The sequence below is a fragment of the Euprymna scolopes genome, chromosome 34 (assembly GCF_053919585.1).
Source record: "Euprymna scolopes isolate OS-2025 chromosome 34, ASM5391958v1, whole genome shotgun sequence".
NCBI lineage: Eukaryota > Metazoa > Mollusca > Cephalopoda > Sepiida > Sepiolidae > Euprymna > Euprymna scolopes.
Genome location: NC_136515.1, coordinates 38509307 through 38522059, shown reverse-complemented (window position 1 = coordinate 38522059; position 12753 = coordinate 38509307). Strand labels below are relative to the sequence as shown.

General features: G+C 31.5%; 2 protein-coding genes across 8 annotated transcripts in view; one reads left to right on the top strand and one right to left on the bottom strand.

Moving 5' to 3' along the window:
• The window catches only part of LOC145259180 (solute carrier family 4 member 11-like), a 533927-nt gene that overhangs the window by 60130 nt on the left and 461044 nt on the right, over window positions 1-12753 (top strand). The gene's annotated exons all lie outside the window — the stretch shown is intronic.
• The window catches only part of LOC145259183 (uncharacterized), a 375138-nt gene that overhangs the window by 208939 nt on the left and 153446 nt on the right, over window positions 1-12753 (bottom strand). The window contains exon 1 of one of the 3 annotated variants that reach the window (XR_013864137.1): window positions 3177-3296. The exons of the other annotated variants lie outside the window; for them this stretch is intronic. The gene's annotated coding sequence lies outside the window, so the exon portion shown is untranslated. Of the gene's footprint in view, window positions 1-3176; window positions 3297-12753 lie in introns of those variants that run through there. 3 annotated transcript variants of the gene reach the window in all.

The window sequence follows — 12753 nt, the reverse complement described above, 5'->3', positions numbered from 1 at the left end:
ACTTTTAACTGTTATCAATTATATATATATATATATATATATATATATATATATATATATATATAAATATATATATATATATATATATATATATATATATATATATATAGTGTTGGGATGATTAATTGGAATCGGGAATCAGAGAAATAGGAGCTTTTTTGAGTATCGGAATCGGAAAACTTTTAATCTAATTTTCGATTCCAAAAACGATTCCTTAAAAATACGTTGAACTTAATTTCACATTTCTTGTAGTAAAGGTAAAATTATGAATATTTATTGTTATTGAGCTACCAGTATAAATAAAATCTATACATAATGACATAAAAAACGATGTACATTTATTTTACTTGCCCAAAAACAAAAAGATAAAAATAATTAAATGTGGGCTTTTGTTCGGTCCATCAACATTGACAAACCTTAAAAAATCTTCAGTGATATTTCACATTTTGGCGTCAGCGTTTCTTTCATTTCGGAATCTCCTGTCTGTTTATTAGTGTTTACAGATCGTGAAAGCAAGTTCTCAATATGTGGCTAAAAAGTCCTAAACTCAAAGCAAGTAATGAATTATTCATGGTTATCAATACAACCGAAACGATTTTGTCAGTTAAGTTTATATTCCTTTCACCGATAAGTTCCACCGATAAGATGCAAACACATAGATGTAGACAAAAAAATCGTTTACCAACAATAATGCAAGTGTGTATTTTTTAAAAAGAAATATTTAAAAGAAATTTAAAATATATTTTACTAAGATGTTTTTCCTTTTATTTCGTTTTATATATAAACTTATACTTTCATGTAAATATTGAAGTTAAGTAAATTAATTTACTTTATAAAATTATTATTGTTGTAGTAGTATGAATATTCCCTAATCAAGAGTGAGATTTTAGTTTTTTAGGCGATTACGTGTGAACACCCTGAAAAATCTAATAAGATTTGGAGTTTGTGGTAAAAAATTAAATTTATTAAAAAAAAAAAAACAGAAACAAAAAAACTAATCCCTCAGTCCAAATTTTAAAATTATTTTCGTTTTTTTTTTCTTTTTATGCCAAAGTTTTCAAAGTGTTCAGTCATACATAATCGCTCAAAAAGTAACACTAGGTTAACATCATGGCTACAAATACTTGTAAGTTCTATAAGCAGACGCCATCAAAGCAACAGGAATGAAAGAAAAAACATTGGAAAGGAATACCTCAGAAGAACAAGAATACTCCTCAAAACTAAACTATATAGTAGAAATCTAATTAAAGGAAGAAATACATGGGCAGTGTCACTAGTAAGATACTCGGGACCGTTTATAAGCTTGACCAAAGAACAACTAAGGAATCTCGACCAGAAGATAAGGAAACTCTTGATGGTACAAGAATGCACTACACACAAAGGATGATACTGACCGACTATATGTGAAAAGAAAAGATGGAGGAAGGCTGGTTTGTATAGAAGACTGTGTAAATAACACACAAAAAAAGAATTAGAAAAATACATAATGCAGAACACCGAAAGAATGGCTATTGCAGCAAGAGACACGAAAGAAATAAACAAAATAGAAAAAGAGACGAGGAATAAAACGAGGAAAGAAAAATGGGAAGAGAAACGGATACACAGATGATTTATAAGGATTACAAAAGATGAGACTTACGAAAACACTTGGATGTGGCTACAAAACGAAAACCTAGACTGAATCCCTAATAACAGCCGCACAAGATAACGCGATTAGAACGATCCACATCAAAGCAAGGATCGACAAAATGAAAGAAAACAGCAAATGCAGACTCTGCAGACTCTGCGGACAAAGAGACGAAACAATAAACCACATAAACTAGCCTAAAAAGTATATGTACTAGACACGATCAAGTGGGGAAGACAGTACATTGGCAATTATGATTACATCTTCAATACTCAAACAAAGTGTACAAACTTAAACCGGAAGCAGTACTGGAAAATAGATATCGCAAAATCCTATGGGGCATGAATATACAAACGGGTAAACCAACCCAAGCAAGAAGACCGGATATCATAATAGTTAACAAGAAGGAAAAGTCCTGCCAGATTGTAGATTTTGCCGTTTCAACAGACCACAGAGTGAAGATGAAGGACATGAAGAAGCGGAGCAAATACACGGAACTGGCCAGAAAGCTCAAAGGAATATGGAAGATTAAAAGGTCAGGATAACACTATTAATATAGTAGGAGCGCTAGGAAGAATACCGAAAATTTTTGAAAATAGTATGGGAGCAATTGGAATTAGAGGGATGACCGAGAAAATACAACGGATAGCAATAATGAAGACTGCACAAATATTAAGGAAAACTTTTGAATGTGGAGACTAACACACGAACTACAGATCAAACTGGACAGAAATGACTACAGATGTAAAAGGCAACGGAACATAACACGGAATTAACTGCATAATAATTGTAAGATACTGCCATTCCCCCTTTTTTTAAATGTGTGTCGCCAGAAACTGACACCATACTAAATACATGAGGGTCAAAGCGGATGGAAATACTGAGGAGAGAAAGCAGTAATCATACCTCCGCTGGTTGAGTGCAAAGAGGACTGGGACCTTAGGGGGAGTCATATTGCAACATAAATTTCAGTAAAGACCAATGGTCGCTACCAACGAGAGATCAGTAGTAAGCAATAATGCAATATTTTTGGCGAAGGTTATCGAAAGAAGTGGAAAGTACTTGAAATCTGGAAATACTTGTTGTCACTCAGACTCCAGAGAACACCACAAGTTGTTCTCAAAGAGAAATCTTTGATGATGCCCTGTGTAACTATGTAAGTAAATAATAATAATAATAATAATAATAATAATAATAATAATAATTATTATTATTATTATTATTTTTATTATTATTATTATTATTATTATTATTATTATTATTATTATTAGTAGTAGTAGTAGTAGTAGTAGTAGTAGTAGTAGTAGTAAATTCCACATTTCCCTAACTTACTCCTTTAAAATGAGATTCTACTAAGTTTTTAAACGATTACGTGGCTGAAAGAAAAATATATGTGAGAATTTTGAGTAGGAAAACAGTTTTTTTATTTAACGTGAAATGATCATAATTTCCAACCTATTCTAACTTTGTAAGGATATTCACTAAATTTTTTGTCACTAATCCTATCTAATAAATCGCTCAAAGATCAAAAATAAGACAAAATGCTTACAGTTTTGCACGATTGTTGACATTTATTTGATGTGTTTCTATAAGCACTCTTTAATTTTCAATTTTGAGGGGTTATCAAGTGTCCTCGTACAGGATGTATGGACAGTCATTGTGTTGTTCTAACTTAACTGTGTGTTTGTTCTGAACTGAAAGCCGTTTTAAAAACAAGTTTAAACACAAATAAACTTATCCAGATAGGTAGAAGGGTAACTTATCTTGCCTTTGGTAACCTTTGTTTATTGCATATTTGTGGGGTTTTTTTGTTGTTTTTTTCTCCTTGTTTTCTGATAGACACAGTAACAAATATCTCATTCTTATTATTTGGGGTGGGGTACGCTTAAATGCAGTATAATTTATTTTTAATACGACAAACTTCTTAATGTTTTTAATAAGCTCATTATGAGGTCTTCATCTTTTTTCTCACTTGTGTCCAAAGCGAAAAATGCAATAAAACATAAAATATTTCAGAAGTCGATAAACAGACAACGACAGCGTCAAGTCGGCGCCGGTGAAATTGAAAACATGTAAGTAAATCGGTGCGAAAAGGTTTACTAAGGCAATGAACTCTAGAATATTTACTTTGTTTACCATAACTGACCAATAAAAAATAAATTGGCTCGAAGAGGCAATGCTAAATTTGTGAATACAATTTATAACCTGTGGCTCTGCGGCATTAGCCTCATGTGTTATGTGAGCAATTTATAATAAATGAATACATCTGTGTTTATTTTATTTTTTATTGTCAAGAAAAAATAATGGAAAGAATTCGTTTTGGAATCGGAAATTTCTGATTTCGATAATGATTCGGTCATCCTTAATTGTTTTGCTTTTCCCGATACTTGTTTCTCCGTTTAATTGTTCCAATATTAATATAATCTAATATATATATATATATATATATATATATATATATATATATATATATATATATATATATATATATAAAGCTGAATGTGTGTGTGTGTGTGTGTGTGTGTGTCTGGTCAAGAATAGGCTCCTATATGGTTGACTATTTTAAAAAACTGATTACATATCATGATAGAAGATGTATCGAGACACAGGAATGGGTATGTTTTATCTGGCTGAACGGTGGTTCATTAAAATTGTGGGGTCTGCGTTCGCGCCTGGCCCACAAAGTATGGATATAAAAAAATTAAAAATTAAAAAAAAAAACGTTTACAAGTGTTTTTGATATAGATGTACATCACAATACTTTGATAAGTATGTTTTAACTTAAATAGGGATCGTATAAAATTGGGGAGGGGGTCTGCGTTCGCACCTGGCCTCCAAAGAATGGAAATAGGCACAAACTTTAATAAAGACTTTTCATATCTATCTGCGTAAGTATACTTTCATAATTGTGTTTATAATAATGGGGTTTATCTATTTTATTTTTACTTTCATCATATTTTGCTTTGGGTTTGATACCCCCAAATTCGAAGCTATCTCTTTACAACCCTTCCTTTTCATAACCTATCATACTTTCATAAATCAGAGTCTATTTTCTGTCGGCTGTTTTTGAACCCAGTCAACGACGGGTACTTTTGCTAGTATATATATATATATATATATATATATATATATATATATATATATATATATATATAGAATGCTAGTGTATATATATATATATATATATATATATATATATATATATATATATATATATTGTTTCTTTAAAACAAAAAAAAAGAACAATATTTTCATTATATAAAAAACATCACCAATTTTCATGCGGAAACTTCATCAATGTGTATAATGTGTAAAATAGAATCTGTTCACCAGGGGAGAAAAGAAACATTGTAAACTGTTCGGCGAGGCTTTCCTTTTTATTTCTTTATTTCTTTTTTTGGTCGGTAGCGGGAAGTCAGTGTCGCAGTAAAGCTGTCAAATCAATTTTCAGGATACGTGTTGCGATGAATATTAAGTATTACCAGGAATTATTATAGCTAATTTAATTTTCTTTTTACTTTTTTATGCATATAAATGATTAGTTGTTGGGTGTTACCCTTATAAATGTGTAATTAGGAGGATTAATACCTGTTGTGTTAGTGCGGTGTTTATATCTGTCTTGGATGATGAGGACGGTCTAAGGCAGATAACTGTACGTGTACGTAAATTGGTTCCATTGCTTAATTATATACGTTAAAGTGTATATGCGTGTATACATACACGCATAAATATCTGTGCGTACATACATACATGCACGCATATACACATGCGTATGCGCACATATGCCTATGCACATATATAGGCATATATTCATTTTATTTTATTCATTAAATTTATTTATTTAATTTGTGTTTGCTTATTTTTTGTAATAATGCTTTTATTTATTTTATTTATTTATATAATTATATGTATATACATATTTTCTCTCTGTGTTTTATCTAACTTACTTATTAATTTATTATTGATTATTATTGATTAGGGTCAGGATGTAATAGAATTATTTGTTTGTTATTACAAGTAGTGAATGTTCTGTCCTGATATTTATTTCGGGGTTATGATTCTTATTAGTACTGATTCCTTAAGTCTCAGATTACCTAGTTTCTTTTTCTGTAGCTAGTATTTTTGTTTGCATGTCGTTGGTGGGGTTGTGATTGTTAGGCAGGTATTTATAAAAAAATATTAAAAATAAACGGAAACAAGAAATGAAATAAAAAAGAAAAAGAAAAGAAAGGAACAAATTTAATCTGACAGTAGTCACCGCGTTGTTATTGTCACTTCCGGTTTTGTATCCAAGCATAGATTTGTAACGGCTTTTTCTAAGGTCGCGTTGATATGGAACTTTGTCTTGAATAGAACATCACTATTTTATCCAGTCTCATGTTTACATAGGTTTGCGGTAGAAACACTAATTCAATCAATAAATTCTATTGAAAAAATTCAGCAAACTCCAGCAAGTCAGGTAAAAGTGCAGAATAAATTGCATCTATAGATGTTTATTTAAGGCGATTTTAAACAACAAAAACACAGACAGAGAATGATGCTTTTGTTCTGGTTGGATGAAAAGGAGAACCATAATTATGTTTTGTATCAAAACCTCCGCAAAAGATTAAATACCGATTAATGGTATTCCAATTATAGTACTCCAAAACCTTCAACCAGAACTAGCGCCCATACATAATTTGTTTAAACGTTGTCTTAAGGAGAATTGCTTCCCATCACCCTGGAAAATCTCACCAGTATGCCATGTATTTAAGAATTCAGGTGATCGCTCATCTCCCTCTCAGTACAGGCCAATAAGTCTCCTGTGCGTCATGAATAAGTTGCTGGAATCTGTGTTAAATAGAGAAGTAATCAAACATTTCAGCAAAAATAACATTCTTAGTGACGTGCAATATGGTTTCCGTTCTGCTAGATCTACAGCAGATGTGTTTACAGTTATGTCTCATAGGATTAGCGAATCTCTCGACGGAGGCAACCTTTTTAGGACAATTGCTCTTGACATATCAAAGGCCTTTGATAGGGTATGGGATAAAGGTTTACTTCACAAGATCTCCAGCTATGGTATAGCTGGAAATGTCTTCACAATTATTAAATCATTTATCTCTGATAGGTTCATAAGAGTAGTAGCTGATGGCCAAAAATCAGAAGCTCACAGTATTAATGGTTATTTATAAGCGTTATAACCATGCGCGTGCCACAAATTTCAGTGCTGACATGTTTATGATCTTGAGTAAGTCGCACTCGCCCTTCTATTTAAAAATTCTAGAGACTATTTTTATTAAGTCTTTGAGACCTTCTCTTTGCAAGCAGAAAGAAAATCTTTTATGATTTAATTTTGTTTCTATGTAATTTTCCCCCGTTTATGTTCACTTTTTTTTCCTCCACCGCCATATTCATGACTTTTGTTAATCGTATTTTCTTCTATTTAGCTCTGTTGAGCGAGATACGAAACCTGGTTAGCTAACCTTTATTTTCATTTTTTATTTTTTAAATCATTACGTTGATCGGTCTGTATTTTGTCATTATTAAATTCTGTACCCCAAAAATGTTAATATATATATCCCGTGCCAGACTGCAGATGCTGGTGTCATGAGTTCGATCCTGACCTATGCTGATGACAACTTAGAGCCTGTCCATGGAAATATCTTTTATGCACGTAATAATATTTAATAAAATAAATAAAAAAGAATACGCCCCATGACTAAATCATATACAAGTCAGAAAAGCATTTCATCCAAGGCATGAAAATTGTAAAACAAAATGTGTTACTATAGGCTTTAAAAATAAAGGTGTAAGATTCAATTTGAAATTTATTTATCTTCAAAGTGCACTTTTATAAATTTTACAAAGTAAGGTATAAAAATTTAATTTAAATTGAATGAAAAAATTACCTCGGATTTATTTTATGTAATGTACATTTTGTTGCAATTTAAAAATCTTTCATCTAGCAATTAATGATATAGATATAATATTTTCAATGATTTTTTTTAAGTTCATATATATGTGTGTGTGCGTGTGTGTGTGACTAACAAGAAGAGCTTTAAAAAACCGCTACGGTAGCGGTAAAAAATAACAACTTTTTTGTAGTTGTTAATACTGCTAAAAATCGCCAACAACAAATTATATATATATATATATATATATATATATATATATATATATATATATATATATATATATATATATATATAAAATCACATTCTGAAATAATATATATATATATATATATATATATATATATATAAAATTTCAGTATGTGAGAGATTATATAATTGTTTCTACAGCCAAAGAACGTTGCAGATGACAAGAGGCATAACAGCTAACAAACCAGAAGTCCAAGACTCAAATATCGCTCGCTTTTGGGCTCATCAGTTAGACATATTCGAACTTGCAGAGTGCTCGCCTCGCATGCAAGAGGCTCGGGTTTCGAATTACGAGTTCGGATATGTCTAACTGAGGAGTCCAAATGAGGGTGAAACTCGATTCTTTGACTTCTGGTTTGTTGGCTGTCATGGATCTTGTGAGCTGCAGCGTTGTCTGGCTGCGGAAATAATTATATATATATATATATATATATATATATATATATATATATATATATATATATATATATATATATATATATATAATTGTACTGTTGTGGTTTCTCAAATGTTAATCCAAAGAAACTCCAGTATCAAGAAAATAGTATACAATAACATGCGGTGTTGTATTACTGTGTAATTTTATTTATTTATGCAAACAGTAATGGATACATGTGTGCATACATTTCGAAATCAAGAGTCATCAGTAAGCCACTCGTCTCAGCTGCTCTCAAATGCGAATTTGAAACAAGTTGAGATAGTGGCATGATTACGCTGTGTCTCGAAAGAAATCAAATGAGAATAATAAATAAAAAATTATATATATATATATATATATATATATATATATATATATATACTATATTTTTAATGAACCACCGTTCTGCCATATCAAACATATATATATATATATATATATATATATATATATATATATATATATATATATATATATATATATACTAGCAAAATTACCCGTCCTTGACTGGGTTCAAAAACAGCCTACAGAAAATGGACTCTGATTTATGAAAGTATGATAGGTTATGAAAAGGAAGGGTTGTAAAGAGATAGCTTCGAATTTGGGCGTATCAAACCCAAAGCAAAATATGATGAAAGTAAAAATAAAATAGATAAACCCCATAATTTATCATACCATACCTGTTCAAACTGAAACACTTATCACAATATTCTGTGGATCTATATTAAAAAACCTTGTTAAACTTTGTGGACATATTTCCATTCTATGGATGTCAGGTGCGAACGAACACCCCATAATTTTATTATACCATATTTCTTCAAACTGAAACACAATTATGAAAGTATACTTACGCAGATAGATATGAAAAGTCTTTATTAAAGTTTGTGCCTATTTCCATTCTTTGGAGGCCAGTTGCGAACGCAGACCTCCTCCCCAATTTTATTATACGATCCCTATTTAAGTTAAAACATACTTATCAAAGTATGCTCATGTACATCTATATCAAGAACACTTGTAAACGTTTTTTTTTTAATTTTTTATTTCCATACTTTGTGGACCAGGCGCGAACGCCGACCCCACAATTTTAATGAACCACCGTTCTGCCATATCAAACATACCCATTTCTGTGTCTCGATACATCTTCTATCATTATATGTAATCAGTTTTTTTTTAAATAGTCAACCATATAGGAGCATATTCGTGACCACACACACACACACACACACACACACACACACACACACACACACAGCTTTATATATATATATATATATATATATATATATATATATATATATATATATATATATATATATATATATATATATATATTCCAGTTGGTTAAAGGGAAAATTATTCCCAACTCGCATTTAAGTAAAGATGCACTTTCGTAAATATTTTAATTTATTGAAAACGTATCGCAAAAATAAAGACAAATAACATCTAAATAAATCGCGACACATCCGGACAGTCGAGCGAGATAGACGCGCGAGTAAAGGGTTTTATCGCACAGTCCTGATTTCGAATCTAGCTCGATTCAGCCACTCTGATGAGTCGTAGACAACGAAACACATGTAAGCGGATAATTACAATATGTATGCCATGTGGGGGTACCAAGTTGGTTAAAGGGAAAATTATTCCCAACTCGCATATAGGTAAAAATGCACTTTCGTAAATATTTGAATTCATTCAAAACGTATCGCAAAAACAAATATATATTATGTTTAGGCATGTAGAAAATAAATCAAACGCAACAATGTGAGAATATAAATAACGATTATTCTTTTGTCTCTGAAACATTTAATACATCCCTTTTAAATATATAATTTGTGTACACACACACACACACTCACACACACACACACACACACACATATATATATATATATATATATATATATATATATATATATATATATATATATATATATATACGCACACTGCCTGTGTGCGTGTGTTTAAATCAAGCGCTAGAATTTATGTTGGCATTTTGAAACGATTCTCTCTCTCCCCCCCCCCTCCCACGCCAGAAATCATTGGTTGAGGTCAACGCGTTAAAAATGCGTGGGCGAGCGATCTTTTTATTATTACACACTTCTACCACCTCCGCCTCTACCCTCTCATTTTCTCTACAATTGCAGTAGTTGTACGCATGCGTTGTATACCCATTAATGCACGTGCAATCTCGTATCTTCACGTGTGTGTGCTTCGTTCTTTTTATCATTTTCCATTGGATAATTGCAATATCTCCCTTTTGTCTCCATTTTTTATGCATTTTCTTTTACTTTTATTCTGGCTTTTTTTCCTTCTTTTTCTTTTTCTTTACATATTTTCTGTCTCTTTCTTTGTGCGTCGATTTTATCTACCTTTTCTATTTCCTCTAAGTACTTTTTTTTTGTTTCATGTTTGTCTTTTATAATTCCTTTGTTATGCATTTTCTCTGAATTTAGCATTTCTTTATCAAGTTTCTTCGTTTTTAGTACTGCATTTTGTACTCTTTTAATCATATATTTTTTACGTATTGTCTTTCTTTTGCTCCATTTTACATTTTCGCTTAGTTTATCACACACACACACACAAACACACACACACACACACACACACACACACACACACACACACACACACACACACACATATATATATATATGAATATCTACATACAAGTGCATACAAGTGTGTACATAGATCCATATAGTCTATATATCTATATGAATATCTACATACGCCTGCATATGTGTATGTAGAACTATACACGTCATTATATCTATACGAATATCTAGATACACCTGCGTACAAATGTGTATATAGAACTATATATTCATATAGAACTATATACGTCTATATATTTATATGAATATCTACATACGATTGCATACAGGGGTGCATATATATCAATACACACCCACCCACACCCACCCACCCACCCACACACACACACACACACACACACATATATATATTGACATAGATCAATATATGTGTAGGTGTGTATATAGATCTATACATGTTTGTTTATAGGTATGAATAGAGATTAATAAACGTGTGTCTCTATATCTATATGAGTAAATATCTAAATACATTTCTTATTTTTAGTATTTTAATGGTATTTTAATGGTATTTTAATGGTAGGTGTCCGATGAACTACAAGCCTTTGTACCCCGTCCACGTAAATACCCACGACAAACCCGACAAGCAGCAAAATCCCACCCCTACACAGTAGAGAGATCCCCAGACGCCAGAAAGCCTTCTACTCTAGTTTCTTCCGTAGAGCTGCTAGACTTTGGAATTCCCTTTCGAGTTCCTGCTTCCCTGACTGTACTGACACGCAAATTATTTCCCAGAGTGTAACCCCCTACATTAAAGTGGCACTGTGCCTTGTTTGGGATAAAAATGCAATAAAAATATATCTGTAAACGCCGGCTGCAGATTTGTCTATACTTTGTGTGTTATTTAAAAGGAAACTTTACAGATAGCAGAAAAAAAATTACTCTTAAAAAATTACTCTTAAAAAATTACTCTTAAAGGAAAATTTTACAGAGAGAGGACTGCGCTCATAAAATACTAATATTAGAACACATTGCCCTTAGGAATTTTTAGTGAGAATGGGAACCTTACTCTTAGAAAATATTACTCCTAAAAACATTATTCTTCTAAAGCTGTACTTCCAGAAACCATTACTCTTAGAAAATTTAACAGTGAGCGTGGGGCCATAAATCCTAAAAGATTTCTTCTACAAACATTACTCTTCAGCAGTAGTGATCTTTGTTCACAACATGAGTGACACATAGTCGCTACCTTCAAGTTTGTGTAAGAAAAAATTTATAAAAAAAAGATATAAATTCTTTATATTTAGAAAAAAAAATCAGTTTGCGATGAACTGATAATGCATGACTAGTGCATGCCGTCAGAAGCTTCTCTAACCGCTCGTCTAGCCGAAGTGAAAGTATCAAATATCAAGTTTTCTTAGTTGGTCATTTATTACTTTTCAATAGGTATCCATTATAATTTTGTTTCGTATTGCTACTAACAAGACTGCAAAATTATGTTATTGCTGCATATTAAGTCACGTACTCTTCGGATGTTTACCTTAAAAAGTATCATTCGATCTTTATACATCTGCATTATATATAAAAATAAATATATACATATGCATAATACATAATATATATATATGCACGTTTGCATATGTGTGTGTGTGTGTGTATGTGTGTGTGTGTGTGTGTGTGTGTGTGTGTGTGTGTGTGTGTGTGTGTGTGTGTGTGTGTGTGTGTGTGTGTGGTGGCGATGATTTAATAACAGGTAAGCTTTTTAAATTCGATCGAGTCGTTAGAAAAAAAAGTAGCGCCTTCATTTCTATTTGCGGACAATTTTTAATAAATTTTATGAAAGTGGGTTGAGAAGTCATCGCCCCCAAGGAGTACAAATTTGTTTTCCTTAATATCTCTTGGTTCCGACGAAGCAGTAGTGGACTGAAACGTAATTGCATTTACGCAAACCAATATAAGCATTTATATATATATGCGTATGTATATAGTAGTATATAGATGCATATACACTTTTAT